General features: G+C 36.8%; 1 pseudogene; it reads right to left on the bottom strand.

The window, feature by feature from the left end:
- The window catches only part of LOC114025462, a 50,406-nt pseudogene extending 36,180 nt beyond the window's left edge, over positions 1-14,226 (bottom strand).
- Between the last annotated feature and the right edge of the window lie 498 nt (positions 14,227-14,724).

The following is a 14,724-nucleotide window of genomic DNA, read 5'->3' on the forward strand; positions in this document are numbered from 1 at the left end:
AGGAGAGAGAACTTAAAAATTATTGGACTATCTGAAAGCCATGATCAAAAAAAGAGTCTAAACATCATCTTTCAAGAAATTATCAAGGAAAACTGCCCTGATGTTTTAGAACAAGAAGGCAAAATAGAAATTGAAAGAATCCACCAATCACCTCCTGAAAGAGATCCCCAAAGGAAAACTCCTAGCAATGTTGTAGCCAAATTCCAGAATTCCCAGATCAAGGAGAAGATATTGCAAGCAGCCAGAAGGAAACAATTCAAGTATTGTGGAAACACAATCAGGATAACACAAGATTTAGCAGCTTCTACATTAAGGGCCCGGAGGGCATGGAGTATGATGTTCCAGAGGGCAAATGAGTTAGTACTACAACCTAGAATCACCTACCCAGAAAAACTGAGTAAAATCCTTCAGGGCAAAAGATGGTCATTCAATGAAATAGGGGACTTTCAAGCATTCCTGTGGAAAAGACCAGAGCTGAATAGAAAATGTGACCTTCAAATACAAGACTCAAGTGAAACATGGAAGAGGTAAACAGGAAAGAGAAATCATAAGAGACTTATTAAGGTTGAACTGTTTACATTCCTGCAGGGAAAGATATTTGTAACTCTTGAGTCCTTTGTCAGTATTAGGGTAGTGAGATGGAAAAAAATTATATGTATGTATAGATAGATAGATAGAGGGCACAGGATGAGTTGAAGATAAAGGGGTGATATCTGGAAATAAAATTAAGGGGTGAGAGAGGGTTATACTGGGAGAAGGAGAAAGGGAGAAGTAGAATGAGGTAAAATATCTCACTTGAAACAGACAATAAAAGGCTTTTACAGTGGAGGGGAAATGGGGGAAGGTGAGAGAGAATGCATGAATTTTATTCTCATAGGATTTGGTTTAAAGAGGGAACAACATACACAGTGAGGTATGGAAATCTATCTTACCCTACAGGAAAATAAGAGGGGAAAGAGACAGGAGAGCAAGGGATTGATAGAGGGGAGGGCAGATTGGGGGAGGGGATAACCAAAAGCAAACATTTCTGAGGTAAGACAGGGTCAAAAGAGAGAATAGAATAAATGGGGGGTAAGATAGGATAAAGGTAAATATACTTAATTTTTCACAACAGGGCTGCTATGGAAGTGTTTTGCATGATTACACATCTATAAACTATATTGAGATGATTGCCTTTTCAATGAGGGTGAGTGGGGAGGGAGGAAGGGAGAAAATTTGTAACCCAAAGTTTTAAAAACACATGTTAAAAATAAAAAAAATTTAAAAAATTAAAAAAAGAATCACTCCATTGATTACTATGTTTTCCAGGGTTTTTAATTGAAATGTGTGTTGTATTTTGTCAAGAACTTTTTTGTAGCAATTGAAATAATCATATGATTTGTGCTGTTTTTTTGTTACTGATATAGTCAATTAATCTGATAGGTTCCCTGACATTGAATGAGCCCTGAATTCCTGATATAAATCCCACCCAATCATAGTGATAGTATTTTATTTATTTTTTTGCATCGATATTCATTAGGGAAATTGGTCTATAATTTTCTTTTTCTGTTGTTACTCTCTCTAGTTTAGGTATCAAAACATTTTTTACATCATAAAAAATAATTTGGTAGGACTATTTCTTTGTCTGTTTCTTTATATTGTAGGACTCCGTCTTTGCCCATTTTTTATATAGTATTAAAATTAACTCTTTTGTAAATGTTTGGTAAAATTCATTTGTAAATCCATCTGTTTCTGTGGATTTTTCCCAGGGTGCTTATTGATAATTTGTTCAATTTCCTTTTCTAAATAAGTTTATTTAAGTATTATATTTCCTTTTCTGTTAAACTGGTCAGTTTACTTATTTGTATATATTCAGCCAAGTTTTAATGATTTGTAATTGGACAAAATAATTCCTAATAATTTCCATAATTTCATATTCATTGGTTGTGCTCTTAGTTTTATTTATTACTTCAGAATTATTTTTTACTTTGAGATTTATTAATTTCTCTGATTTTTTTTAGGATTTCCACTTTGATGTTTTATTTAGGATTTTATATTTATTCTTTTTTTAATTTTTAAGGTTGCATGCTCAATTTATTAATCTGCACTTTATTTTATTGAAGCACACATTTAGAGATATAAATTTTTTCCTATATTCTGCTTTGTCTGCATCTTACAAATTTTGGTAGGTTGTCTCATGGTTTTCATTCTCTTAAATTTCATTAAATGAGGGACAAAAGAGGGGAACCAAATAGGGGAGTAAAAGAGAAAGGGAGTAAGAGAGGGTGGGGGGAGATAAAAGGGAGGGCAGATAAAGGAAGATGCTATTTAGACCCAAAACAGACTTTAGTGAAGTACCAGGATAAAGAGAGAGAGACAGAGAAAGAGAGACAGACAGAGAGACAAAGAGAGACAGAGAGAGAGACAGAGATAGAAGGATCATCAGAAAAAAAAATAGGATGGAAGAAAATACCCAGTTAGTAATCATAACTGTGAAAGTAAATGAAATTAATTCACCCCTAAAACAAGATCTGGTAGCAGAAGGAATGAAAAACTGGAATCCAACAATATGTTATTTACAAGAAACACACTTGAAACAGAGAGACACACAAAGTTAAAATAAGGAACTCGAGAAGAATCTATTATGCTTCAGCTGAAATTTAAAAAAAAAAAAAAGCAGTGTAGTAATCATGATCCCAGACAATGAAAAAGAAAAATAGGGAGAAAAAAGGAAAACAAGAAAAAATAATTAAAAGAGATGAATGGCAAACTACATCTTCTAAAAGACATGGTGGGAGCGGAGGGGCAGAGCCAAGATTGTGAAGTACAAGCAGTGACTTGCTTGAACTCTCCCCCAAACTCCTCCAAGTACCTGTAAAAAACAGCTCTAAACAAATTCTGGAGCAACAGAACCCACAAAAAACCAGAGCGAAATAAATGTAAAGCCCAAGACAACCCGGATGGTTGATGGAAAATATCTGTTGCTCTTGGCTGGGAGAAGAATGCAGTTCAGCGTGGACTGCACAAGGAAAGACCAGGCCTCCACCAACCTGGAGTATTCCTCAGGGGATTGAATCAAGGGAAACTGTGGTGGTTTCCAGACTTCTCAAACAACAAACATCAAAGACAACTTAGAAGGTCAATAGGAAAGATCTGTCTGAACTTAGTGAGAGAGAAGCTTGGTCAGGCCCCAGTCCTGGTACAGCACAAGGGTGGCAGCTGCTTCTGGAGTGCTTGGCCCACAGATAGAGGGGCAATTGAATGGCTGATCAGAGGGAGATTTCAGAGATCTCTGCTGGTGCTGAGGCAGAATTCTCTTGCTTTGCCCATGTTTGGATCTGGGTCACAGTCCTAAGTGGCAGTCCTGGGGTGAGGAGGAGTGCTGGTGTGGTAGAACTTCCAGTGGTGGTGGACAGGAAATTCTCCCCACAGTTCTAAGGCAGAAAAGAGTGCTTGTGGTCACTCATAGACCAGAGCACAGGCCAGGAAAGGAATAAACACCTTGCCCTTGATCTTACCACTTTGGAAGAATGGAAAAAGTATAGGTCCCTAGAAGTATTTCTGAAAACAGCCACATAAGACCCTAGAAGACTGAGACAGTACATTCTTTTTTTTTTCTTTTTAGGCAAATGGAGTTAAGTGATTTGCTCAGGGTCACACAGCTAATAAGTATCAAGTGTTTGGTCTGAGGCCGGATTTGAACTCAGGTCCTCCTGACTTAACAGCCAGTGCTCTATCCACTGTACCACCTAGCTGCCCCAGACAGTATGTCCTCCACACTGGAAGCAGACCCCTACCTTAACAGGAAGCAGACCCTTACTTTAAGAGTTTGAAAGTCAAATAATTGACTGGGATCATGAGCAAGCTGTGCAAAAATATTCAGACCATAGAATCTTACTTCGGTGACAAAGATCAAAACATATAACCTCAAGAAGATAGCAAAGCAAAAGCTCCTACATCCAAAGCCTCCAAGAAAAATATGAATCACTCCCAGGCCGTGGAAGAGCTCAAAAAGGATTTTGAGAAGCAAGTAAAAGTAGTAGAAGAAAAACTGGGAAGAGAAAGAAGAGTGATGCAAGAAAATCATGGAAAACAAGTCAATAGCATGCTAAAGAAGACCCCCAAAAAATACTGAAGAAAATAACACCTTAAAAACAGCCTAACCTAAATGGAACAGAGGTCAAAAAAGCCAATAAGGAGAAAAATGCTTTACAAAGCAGAATTGACCAGATGGAAAAGGAAGTCCAAAAGCTCACTCAAGAAAACATTTCCTTAAAAATTAAAATGGAGCAAATGGAGTGACTATATGAGAAACAAAAACCTAAACAAAACCTAAAGAATGACAAAATAGAAGGTGAAGTGAAATATCTCATCGGAAAAACAACCGACCTGGAAAATAGATTCAGGAGAGATAATTTTAAAATTATTGGACTACCTGAAGCCATGATCAAAAAAAGAGTCTAGACATCATCTTTCAAGAAATTACCAAGGAAAACTGCCCTGATATTCTAGAACCAGAGGGTAAAATACAAATGGAAAGAATATACTGATCACCTCCTGAAAGAGATCCCCAAAGAAAAACTAGGAACATTGTAGCCACATTCCAGAGTTCCCAGGTCAAGGAGAAAATATTGCAAGCATCCAGAAAGAAATAATTCAAGTATTGTGGAAATACAATCAGGATAACACAAGATTTAGCAACTGCTACATTAAGGGACCACAGGGTTCGGAACATAATATTCCAGAGGTCAAAGAGATAGGATTACAGCCAAAAATCACCTACCCAGCAAAACTGAGTATAATTCTTCAGGGAGAGAAATGAACATTCAATGAAATAATGAACTTTCAAGCATTCTTCATGAAAAGACCAGAGCTGAATAGAAAATTTGACTTTCAGATACAAGACTCAAGAGAAGCATGAAAAGGTAAACAGGAAAGAGAAATCATAAGGGACTTATTAAAGTTGAACTGATTACATTCCTAAATGGAAATATGATATTTGTAACTCATGAGACCTTTGTCAGCATTAGGATAGCTGGAGGGAAAAATTATATGCATAAATAGATAGATGGATAGATAGAGAGCACAGAGTGAGTTGAAGATGAAGGGGTGAAATCTAAAAATAAAATTAAGGAGAGAGAATTATACTGGGAAAAAGAGAAAGGAAGAGGTAGAATGGGGTAAATTATCTCACATAAAACAGACAAGAAAAGACTTTTACAGTGCAGGGGAAATAGGGGAAGGTGAGAGGGAATGAGTGAATCTTATTCTCTTTGGATTTGGCTTAAAGAGGGAATAACGTACACACTCAATTGCATATGGACATATATCTTACTCTACAGGAAAATAGGGGGGAAGGGATAAGAAAACAGGGAAATGGTGGAAGGGAGGGCAGATTGAGGGAGGAATAATTAGAAGGAAACTCTTCTGAGGAGGGACAGGGTTAAAAGAGAGAATAGAAGAAATGGAGGGTGGGATAGGATGAAGGGAAATATATGTAGTTTTTCACAAAATGACTACTATGGAAGTGTTTTGCATGGCTACACATGTATAACCTGTATTGGATCGCTTGCTTTCTCAATGAAGGTGGATGGGCAAGGAGGAAGGGAGAAAATTTGGAACCCAAACTTTTAAAAACAAATGTTAAAAATTGTTTTCACGTGCAATTGGGAAATAAGATATACAGGCAATGAGGTATAAAAAGTCGATCCTGCCCTACATTAAAATAGAAGAGGAAGGGGATAAGAGAAGGGAGGACAGATTAGGGGAAGGGGTCCCTGCATGCAGCTCAAAATCTTGTGGAAGTGAATGTTAAAAATGAAAAATAAAGTAAAAATGAAAAAAAATGGAACCACAGACAATGGAGTAATATCAATATTAAACATATATGCAACAAATGGCATAGCTTCCAAATTCTTAAAGGAAAGGTTAATTGTAATGTAGAGGGAAATAGATAGTAAAACTATAGTAGTGGGGGATCTCAACTTTCCCCTCTCAGAGCTAGATAATTCTAACCAGAAAATGAATAAGAACAATTTAAGAAGATGAACAATGTTTTAGAAATTTATTCATCATAGTATATATCATAAGTATACATTTTTCCCTGGTATACATATTTTTCACAAAAATTATCCATGCACTAGTGCATAAATACTTCACAACCAAATGTAGAAAAGGTAGAAATATTAAATACACATTTTCAGAGCAAAATAGTATAAAAATTAATTCAATATAGGTCTCTGATTCATACCCAGTAAGGGTCTCTGATCCCTTGGGATTGAGGTTGATACTGCTCCTCAAGACACCTGCTTACTCTTGACCAAAATTGTTCCTCTCTACAATTGAACTATAACCCAGAATAGGGTGAAGACAAAGAAGCAGCCAATTAGTATCTAGCCTGTGTCCAGTGCTAATACGAGTCCTCTGTAATCTCTTTCTGACTGTTTGACAAGTATTTCTGACCATTATCTGACCTGAGAGTTCCTCAAGTTCACGATGGGACTGTCACCACAACCAAGTCCTACTACTTAAGTTGCATACACCTAGGCTCTTGGCCAGTGTCCACTCCCATGTCACAAATCTGGCCTTCCAATCTCCTAAGTTGTTTTTGCATGAAAAAAAAAATACCTCACCCTGACCTTTTGGTGGCTCTGCCACTCTAGAATTTGATTTGAAGCCTTATTTTAAAATTGTTTGGATGGGAATGTTGAGATAGCTTGACTGAGTGCTTCCTCAATGCCACTACCATGCTTCAGGTAATTCTTTAATAACAAAAATAATAATAAAGTTGTCTGACTGCATTGGAAGAGGAATTTCTTCTTTAGAGTTTCTGGTAAAGTTACAAGTACAGACCAATGCAGAAAAAATAAAATATCATCTTCACTAAGGTGTCTGTCTCTTTCAAGAGTCTCTGTCTAATGTACACTCAGAACTTGCTACATGAACATGATTTCCAAATGTGAATTTGCTTTTTCAGTCAGCCTCCATTTAACTCAGGGGATCTTAATCTGGAGTCTATGAACTTGATAGATTATATTTGTGCATATGTGTGTGTGTGTATGTACATGCACACGTATCAAAACAATCGCTTTCTTTTGCAATCATATATACATATATTTAATTTTATGTATTTAAAAACCTTATTCTGAGGAGTCCATAGGCTTTCCCCAAATGTCAAACATGTAAATGACACAAAATACATAAAGAATTTCTTATTTACGTCTCAGTCTTCCAGGAAATTGCCAGAATTTTGGGCTACCTACAGGTTCTCATGATCAAATTCTTTTGTTTTCTTATGCATATGAAAGGAAGAGAGAAAGAGCACAAGAATAAAACTAAGTTAAAATGCCATTCCTGAGGTGGTATTCTCATATGTATAATAGCTTCCATTTATACTGGGAATCATGATAATAATGTGGTGTGAGAAAAATCTTATATGTAAAGACAACCCCAACTCATAACCACTTCAAGTTAGTCTAGTATTTCCTTTAAAGGTGTTGAAACTGAAAATCTCATCCTTTAATTGGCACAGGTTTGGGCCTTTCAGGAAGATTTCTTTGTACCAAAGTAGAAAACAGTCAGGAAATGAGTGGCTAAAGCTCTTCCCTCAGGCTTGCTAACGAAGATCAGCAACATGAGTAACACTGTTTTCATTTGGCAAACACAAATATGACACAATACTGGGAATCAATGCTTTCTCCTCAACATCCCTTCCCTGCTTTGCACGTCTTTCCTCTGCCACAGCTAAGAAAATTGTGTTAAAGTAAACAAACTATTTGATGGACAATGAGTGCATCATTTTATTTTAATTTTGAACCTAGACTATCATGGGAATAATCTGAGTCAGGCCAAGTTTATGACAAATATTTTTGGTAAGGCACATAGTATATATTTATATGTTCACTATGGTTATTTTGTTTTGTTTTAGTTCGCATTTCTGATTTCACTGCCTTTGGGAGCTGTCACTGTCAAATTATCTTCCAGGAATGCAATTGTCTCAAACTTAAAATCTTAGTGCATTCCCTGTTTTACTGAGAAACTACCTGACTTGCCTATCATCAGATACCTATTATTTGCCAGAGGCAAGGCTTGAACTGAGGTCTTCCTGAATTCAAAGTTAGAGTCACAAGCATACATTATTTCTCAGATTAAATGTTATTATTATCATTGGTATTCTTATTTTTCAGATGAAAATCTGAGGCTAAAAGAAGTTAAATGCCCATGAAAAAATTGTAAATGACAGGCCAAACTCCAAATCGCATTATCTGACTTCAAGACCCATTTCTCTCTACTGTACCATCATTGCTACACTGGACATAATTTTTTTTTTTAGTGAGGCAATAGGGATTAAGTGACTTGGCCAAGGTCACACAGCTGGTACGTGTCAAGTGTTTGGTCTGAGGCCGGATTTGAACTCAGGTCCTCCTGACTTCAGGGCTGGTGCTTTATCCACTGTGCCACCTAGCTGCCCCCTTTTTTTATTTTTATTCTTATTTTTATTTTATTTTACTGAGGCAATTGGGATTAAGTGCAAATTTTTTTATACCTTAATTTAAGAGGAAATTTTATCAGCTCCAATTTTCCTTTTGCTATATTGTTATTGCTATTTAGCTTTTATAATGACCTGAGAAAAATGTGCACCTTCTCAAAAACTGACACCATTTCCTGAACTAACTAGATTTTATGGGCAGCCACCAATGTAAACTAGCTAATAATTGCCCTGCCAAGGATTTCCTATCAATTAAATTAGTTTGATGAATAGTAGTGGTTCTTCTTGGTGCAACATTCTTTTGGCTGACAAGAATGCCTCTCTCAGGTTTAGTTCCTAGGGACATAATGTGTTGTAGTGGAAAGTTCAGTGGACTTGGACCTGGGTTTGGGAAATATTGAGTTATCCATCCATTTGTTATTGCTTTGAATTTAGACAAGTCACTAAACTGCTCTTTGACTCAGTTCTTTTATCAGTTAATCAACAATAGTATTTTAAAGCACTTAACATGTACAAAGAATTGTGCTACTTTTATAAAAGAGTTAATGTGTTGCTAACATATATAGCACTTTAACATTTTCAAAGTAATTTTCACTTATTTCATCTGATCCTTTCAAGTATTACTGTTATTATCTCTTATTTTACATGTAGAGAAATAGTGGTAGAGTGAGATGTTAAGTGTGTTGCCTAGTCACACAACTAGTAAGTATCTGAGGCATTATTCAAACTCAGTCCATTCTGACTTACAAAGTCCAATATTCTATCTACTACATCCCCTAGTTGGCTCACTGATGACATTTACATTCTCTACTTCATAGATTTATTGTTAGTCTTAAATGAGACAATACATGTATAGTCACATCATGAGTCATAACCTGACATATCATCAGTATCTTCATTGACATATTATGATCGGACCTAATCATAATGATACTTGCCATTATCTTGCTCTAAGGTATGCAGAATATATTATTGTTGTTGACAATAATAATACCTAGCACTCATAGTGCTTTAAGGTTTGAAAAATGCTTTATAAATATTATGTCAATTTATACTCACAACAACTCTGAGAGGCAGATGCTCTTATCATCCCTATTTAACTGATGAGGACACTGAAGAAGACAAAGTTTATGCCTTGCCTGTATTCGTGAATCTAGTGTCTGAGGCATATTTGAACTTAGACCTTCTTGACTCCAAGTGCAGTTCTCTATCCATTTACCACCAGCTGCTTCATAGGCATCATGTATTCTGGACTTGGAGTCAGAAGACCTGAGTTCAACTCCAGACTTACTATAAGACCTGGGCAAGTCACTTAATCTGTACCCCAGTTTCCTCATCTGTAAAATAGAGATGATATATCCCTACTTCCCAGGGTTGTTGTGAGGATCAAATGACATAATAATTACAAAGTACTTAACCCAGTGCCTAACACATATTAGGAGCTACATAAATGATTATTCTTTTCCTTGCTCTCCATTGGGTCACCCAGCTGCATGTGTGTGTATATTTAGCCTAACACATATTAGGAGCTACATAAATGATGCTTCTCTTCCTCACTATCCACTGGCTCACCCCGCTGCATATGTGTGTGTGTGTATGAGTATGTGCACATATGGATATATACATTTGTATTTATATACTTCTATATGTATATATGCCTATGAGGTAGGTGCTATTATTTTTATTTTATAGCTGATGAAACTAAGATTTAAGGGGCTTGTCCCAGCTCACACAGTTAATAAATATCCAATGTAGGCCTTGAACCAAGGTCATAGTATCACAAAAGATCATAGAGTTGGAAGGAACCTGGAAAGCCAACAAATCTAACATCATTCTTCTTCTACCCCTATTTTAAAGTTGAGGAAACTAATACACCTAGAAATTAAGAGATATGCCCATGGTCACATATATAGTAAGTGCTAAAGGTAAAATTTGAATCCAGGTATTCCTGACACCAAGTCAACTACTCAATTCACTATTCCATGCTGTCTCCAACATTCTTGAATCACTAGTGTGTTACTCTGCCACTCACTTGAGCTGCAAAGATGTTAAAAAAAAAGTTATCCAAGCTCATCATTGGGCACAAAGGTTTCAATTCTTCTGAGAATCTATCTATTTACTTTTCAATTTTAAACATTGTTCCTGTGGGTTAGCTACCTCTTATTATATTGTTTTGCCTTAAATTGTGTTTTTGTGAAACCACTCACTTACATTAGGTAGGGTATGACCATACTATATTCAGTAAACTTTAAGTTCTTTTTTTTTATTTAAGCTGCATTTTATTTTTCCCAAATTACATATTAAGAAAAAATTTGACTGTCATTTTTATAAGATTTTGAGCTCCAAATTTTTCTTCCTCCCTTCTTCCCCTCCCATCTTCCGAAAGTGATAGGCAGTCCTATACAGTTTATACCTATGGTATCAAGTAAAACATATTTCCATATTTGTCACAGTTGTGGAAGAAATGGATCAAAAGGAAGTAAAACCATGAGACAGAATAAAATAAATGAAAAAATGCTTCAATCTACATTTTGAGTCTGTTAGTTCTTTATCTGGATATGGATAGAATTTTCTTTTGTGAGTCGTGTATTTGTGGATCATTGTGTTGATGAGAAGAGCTGAGACAGTTATAATGATCATCACACAATATTGCTGATACTGTGTACAATGTTTTTTCCTGGTTCTGCTCATTTCACTTTGCATCAGTTTGTAGAAGTCCTTCTAGTTTCTTCTGAAATCTGCCTGTTCATCCTTTCCTACTGCACAATCTATTACATTCATATTCCACAACTTGTTCAGTCCCCAGTTGATGGGCATCCCCTCAATTTCCAATATTTTCCATCATGACAAGGGCTGCTATAAATATTTTTGCACCTGTAGGTCCTTTTCCCTTTTTTATGATCTCTTTGGGATACCAACTTAGTAGTATTATTGCTGGATCAAAGGATTTGCATAGTTTGATTGCCCTTTGGGTACAGTTCCAAATTGCTCTGCAGAGTGGTTGGATCAGTTCGCAACTCCACCAACGATGGATTAGTACCCCATTTTTCCACATCCTCTCCAACATTTATCACTTTCTTTTTTTTATCATATTAGCCAATCTGATTGGTGTGAGATGGTTTTTCAGTTGTTTTAATTTGCATTTCTTTAAGCAAAAGTGATTTGGAGCACTTCTTTATATGCTTATAGATAGGTTTGATTTCTTCATCTGAAAACTGCCTGTTCATATCCTTTGTCAATTTATTAATTAGAGAATAGGTTGTATTCTCATAAATTTGACTCAGTTTTCTATATGTTTGAGAAATGAGGCCTTTATCAGAGATACTTATTGTCAAGGTTGTTTCCCAGCTTTCTGCTTTCCTTCTAATCTTGGTTGTATTGGCTCTGTCTGTACAAAAACTTTTCAATTTAATATGACCAAACTGATATATTTTATACTTCATAATGCTTTCTATGTCTTATATGGCAATCCCTTCCCCATAGACCTGACAGGTAGACTATTCCTTACTCTCCTTTCATTGCTTCATTGTCTATGGTACTTTATAGCAAGATTTAGGTTCCTTCCTTATCTCTTTTAATTAGGTCTATTTTTGCTTTTACTTCATCTAAGATCAGGATTACTCCACCTACTTTTTATTTTTTACTTCAGCTGAAGCATAATAGATTCCACTCCAGCCCCTTACCTTTACTCTGTGTGTCTCTGCTTCAAGTGTGTTTCTTGCAAACAACATATTGTAGGATTCTGTTTGTTTGTTTTTTTAATCTACCCAGGTGTTAGCTTCTGTTTTGTGGAAGAGTTCATTCCATTCACATTTACACTTATGATAACTACCTGCGTATTTACCTCCATCCTATTCTTCCCCATTATCTGTCCTCTCTCTCTTTTCATCCCGTTTCTCCTCACCAATGTTTTGCTTCTGTCTACCACTTCTTCTGATCTGTCCTCCCTCATGTCATTTGTCCCTCCCCCAACTTAATCTCCTCCCCTCCTACTTCTCTATTGGGTAAGAGAGATTTCAATATTCAACTGTTTGTATGTAGTATTCTTTCTTTGAGCCAATACTGATGAGAGTTAAATACCCATCACCCACCCTCCCATCTTCCCCTTCATTGTAATAGATCTTTCTCACCTCTTCATGTAAGATAAGTTATCCCAATCTACCTCTTCCTTCCTTCTGCACCCTTTGTACTCCTCTTTCTTATCCCTTAATTTTTATTTCATTTTCTCAAATTCATCTTATACCCCATCCTCTGTTTATGTATGTTCCTTTTAATGTGTATTGTTAGTGATATAATTTTTAAGAGTTACAAGTATCACCTTCCTGTATAGGGATGTAAACAGTTTAGCTCTATTCAATTCCTGATGTTTTTTTTTTCTTTTTTCTTTTCACTTGTTTATGCTTCCCTTGGGTTTTGATATTAGGGGTCAAATTTTTGGTTTATTTCTGGTCCCCTTATGAAAGCTTGAAACCCTTCTATTTCATTGAATGATCGTTTTTTCCCTCAATGTAGTATGCTTAATTTTTCCAGGAAAGCAATTCTTGGTTGTAATCCCAGTTCCTTTTCCTTCCAGAATGTCATGTTCTATGACCCTTGATCCTTTAATGTTGCAGCTGCTAGATCCTGTATGATCCTGACTGTGACTCCTCAATATTTAAATTGTTTCTTTCTGGCCACTTGTACTATTTTCCCCCTTGACCTGATAGTTCTGAAATTTGGCTATAATGCTCCTTGGGGTTTTCATTTTGGGATCTCTTTTCTGAGGTGATTGGTGGTTTTGTTCAAGGCCTATTTTGCACTCTGGTTCCAGGACATCAGGACATTCTTCCTTGCTGATTGCTTAAAGATGCTGTCCAAGTCCTCCTTTTGATTTTGTCTTTTAAGTAGTCCAATGACCTTGATATCATCTCTCCTAGATCTATTTTCCAGGTCAGTTGTTTTTTTTTTTCCCATGAGGTATTTTACATTTTCTTCTATTTTTTTCATTCTTTTGAATTTGTTTGGTTGATTCATGAATGCTCATAGAGTCATTAGCCTCCACTTGCTCAATTCTAACCTTTAAGGTATTGTTTTCTTTGATTAACTTTTGTACTTTTCTTTTCCATTTGGCCAATTATACTTTTTAATCAGTTTTCCAGGCTGTCAATTCTTTTTTCACACTTTTCTTGCATTACTCTCATTTCTTTTACCCATTTTTCTTCTACCTCCCTTATATGGGGAGGTAGCTCTTTCATGAGATCTTTCTGAGCTTGAGACCACTTTCCATTTTTCTTTGGGGTTTTGCTCATAGGTATTTTGACATTATGTTCCTCTTCTGTGTTTTTTTTTTTGTTTGTTTTCTGTTGTTTTTATTTTTTTGTTTGTTTTTGTTTTGTTTTGTTTTGTTTTGTTTTTTGATCTTGGTCTTCACTGTCACCTAAATAACTTTCTATGGTCAGATTATTTTTTTTTCTCTGTTCATTCCCCACTTTCTTTTTTTGGCCTTTTTCCTTTTAAATTTGAGCTGTGTTTCCAAGGTGGATGGAATGCTGTCTTTGGCCTGTTGTGCTAGTGCTACAGGCCCTGGCTGTTTACCTGGTGCAACACTGATTGCCCTGAAGCCCACAGGGACACTCATGTCTGGTGTTGCTGCTCAGGTGAGGTGGGGCTTGGCTGGCATTGCTGCTGGCTGTAGGGGTCTGGCAGCTTATCTGGTGCTGAGCTGAGATCCTAGTGGTAGTGTCTGGTGTGTGCTGAGGCCTGATGGGAGGTTTCTGCATTAACCAGGATCTACACTGAAGCATTTGGGGTCAGCCCTCTGGAGACTGTCTGTTTGTCAGGGGCTACACTAAAGTGTGGCTGGGCTGGCACTGGCTGATGGCTGTCTTTTTGCTTAGACACCCACTGGGAAGGCATCTACCTGTTTGCCAAAGGCTGTGCTGAAGCACATGGAGGCCTGGCAGCTGGAGGTTGCCTGTTTGCCTGGGGCAAACCTGAAGCACACGGAGGTTCTTAGAGCTGGAGTCTGCTAGTTCCCCTGGTTATGCTAAGGCATGTTGGGAGTCCTGGTGCTGGTGTTTGCCTGCTCCACTACACTGGGGTTCAAGATCTACTGTTGGTTTGTTGAAGAGGAGCTTTCTGTTTCCCATCCTGGGCTGTGCTCCCCTTTCACCTGAGGTGGGCCTTTCTTGATGAACTTTCGAGTTTCCTGGGCTAAGATTGTTTCACCCTGTCTTTTTGCTGTTTTTGCTGTTCCAGGATTTGTTTGGAGGCTCTCT

This window comes from Vombatus ursinus, unplaced genomic scaffold (assembly GCF_900497805.2).
Source record: "Vombatus ursinus unplaced genomic scaffold, bare-nosed wombat genome assembly UNPS02014830.1, whole genome shotgun sequence".
In the NCBI taxonomy this organism is placed as follows: domain Eukaryota; kingdom Metazoa; phylum Chordata; class Mammalia; order Diprotodontia; family Vombatidae; genus Vombatus; species Vombatus ursinus.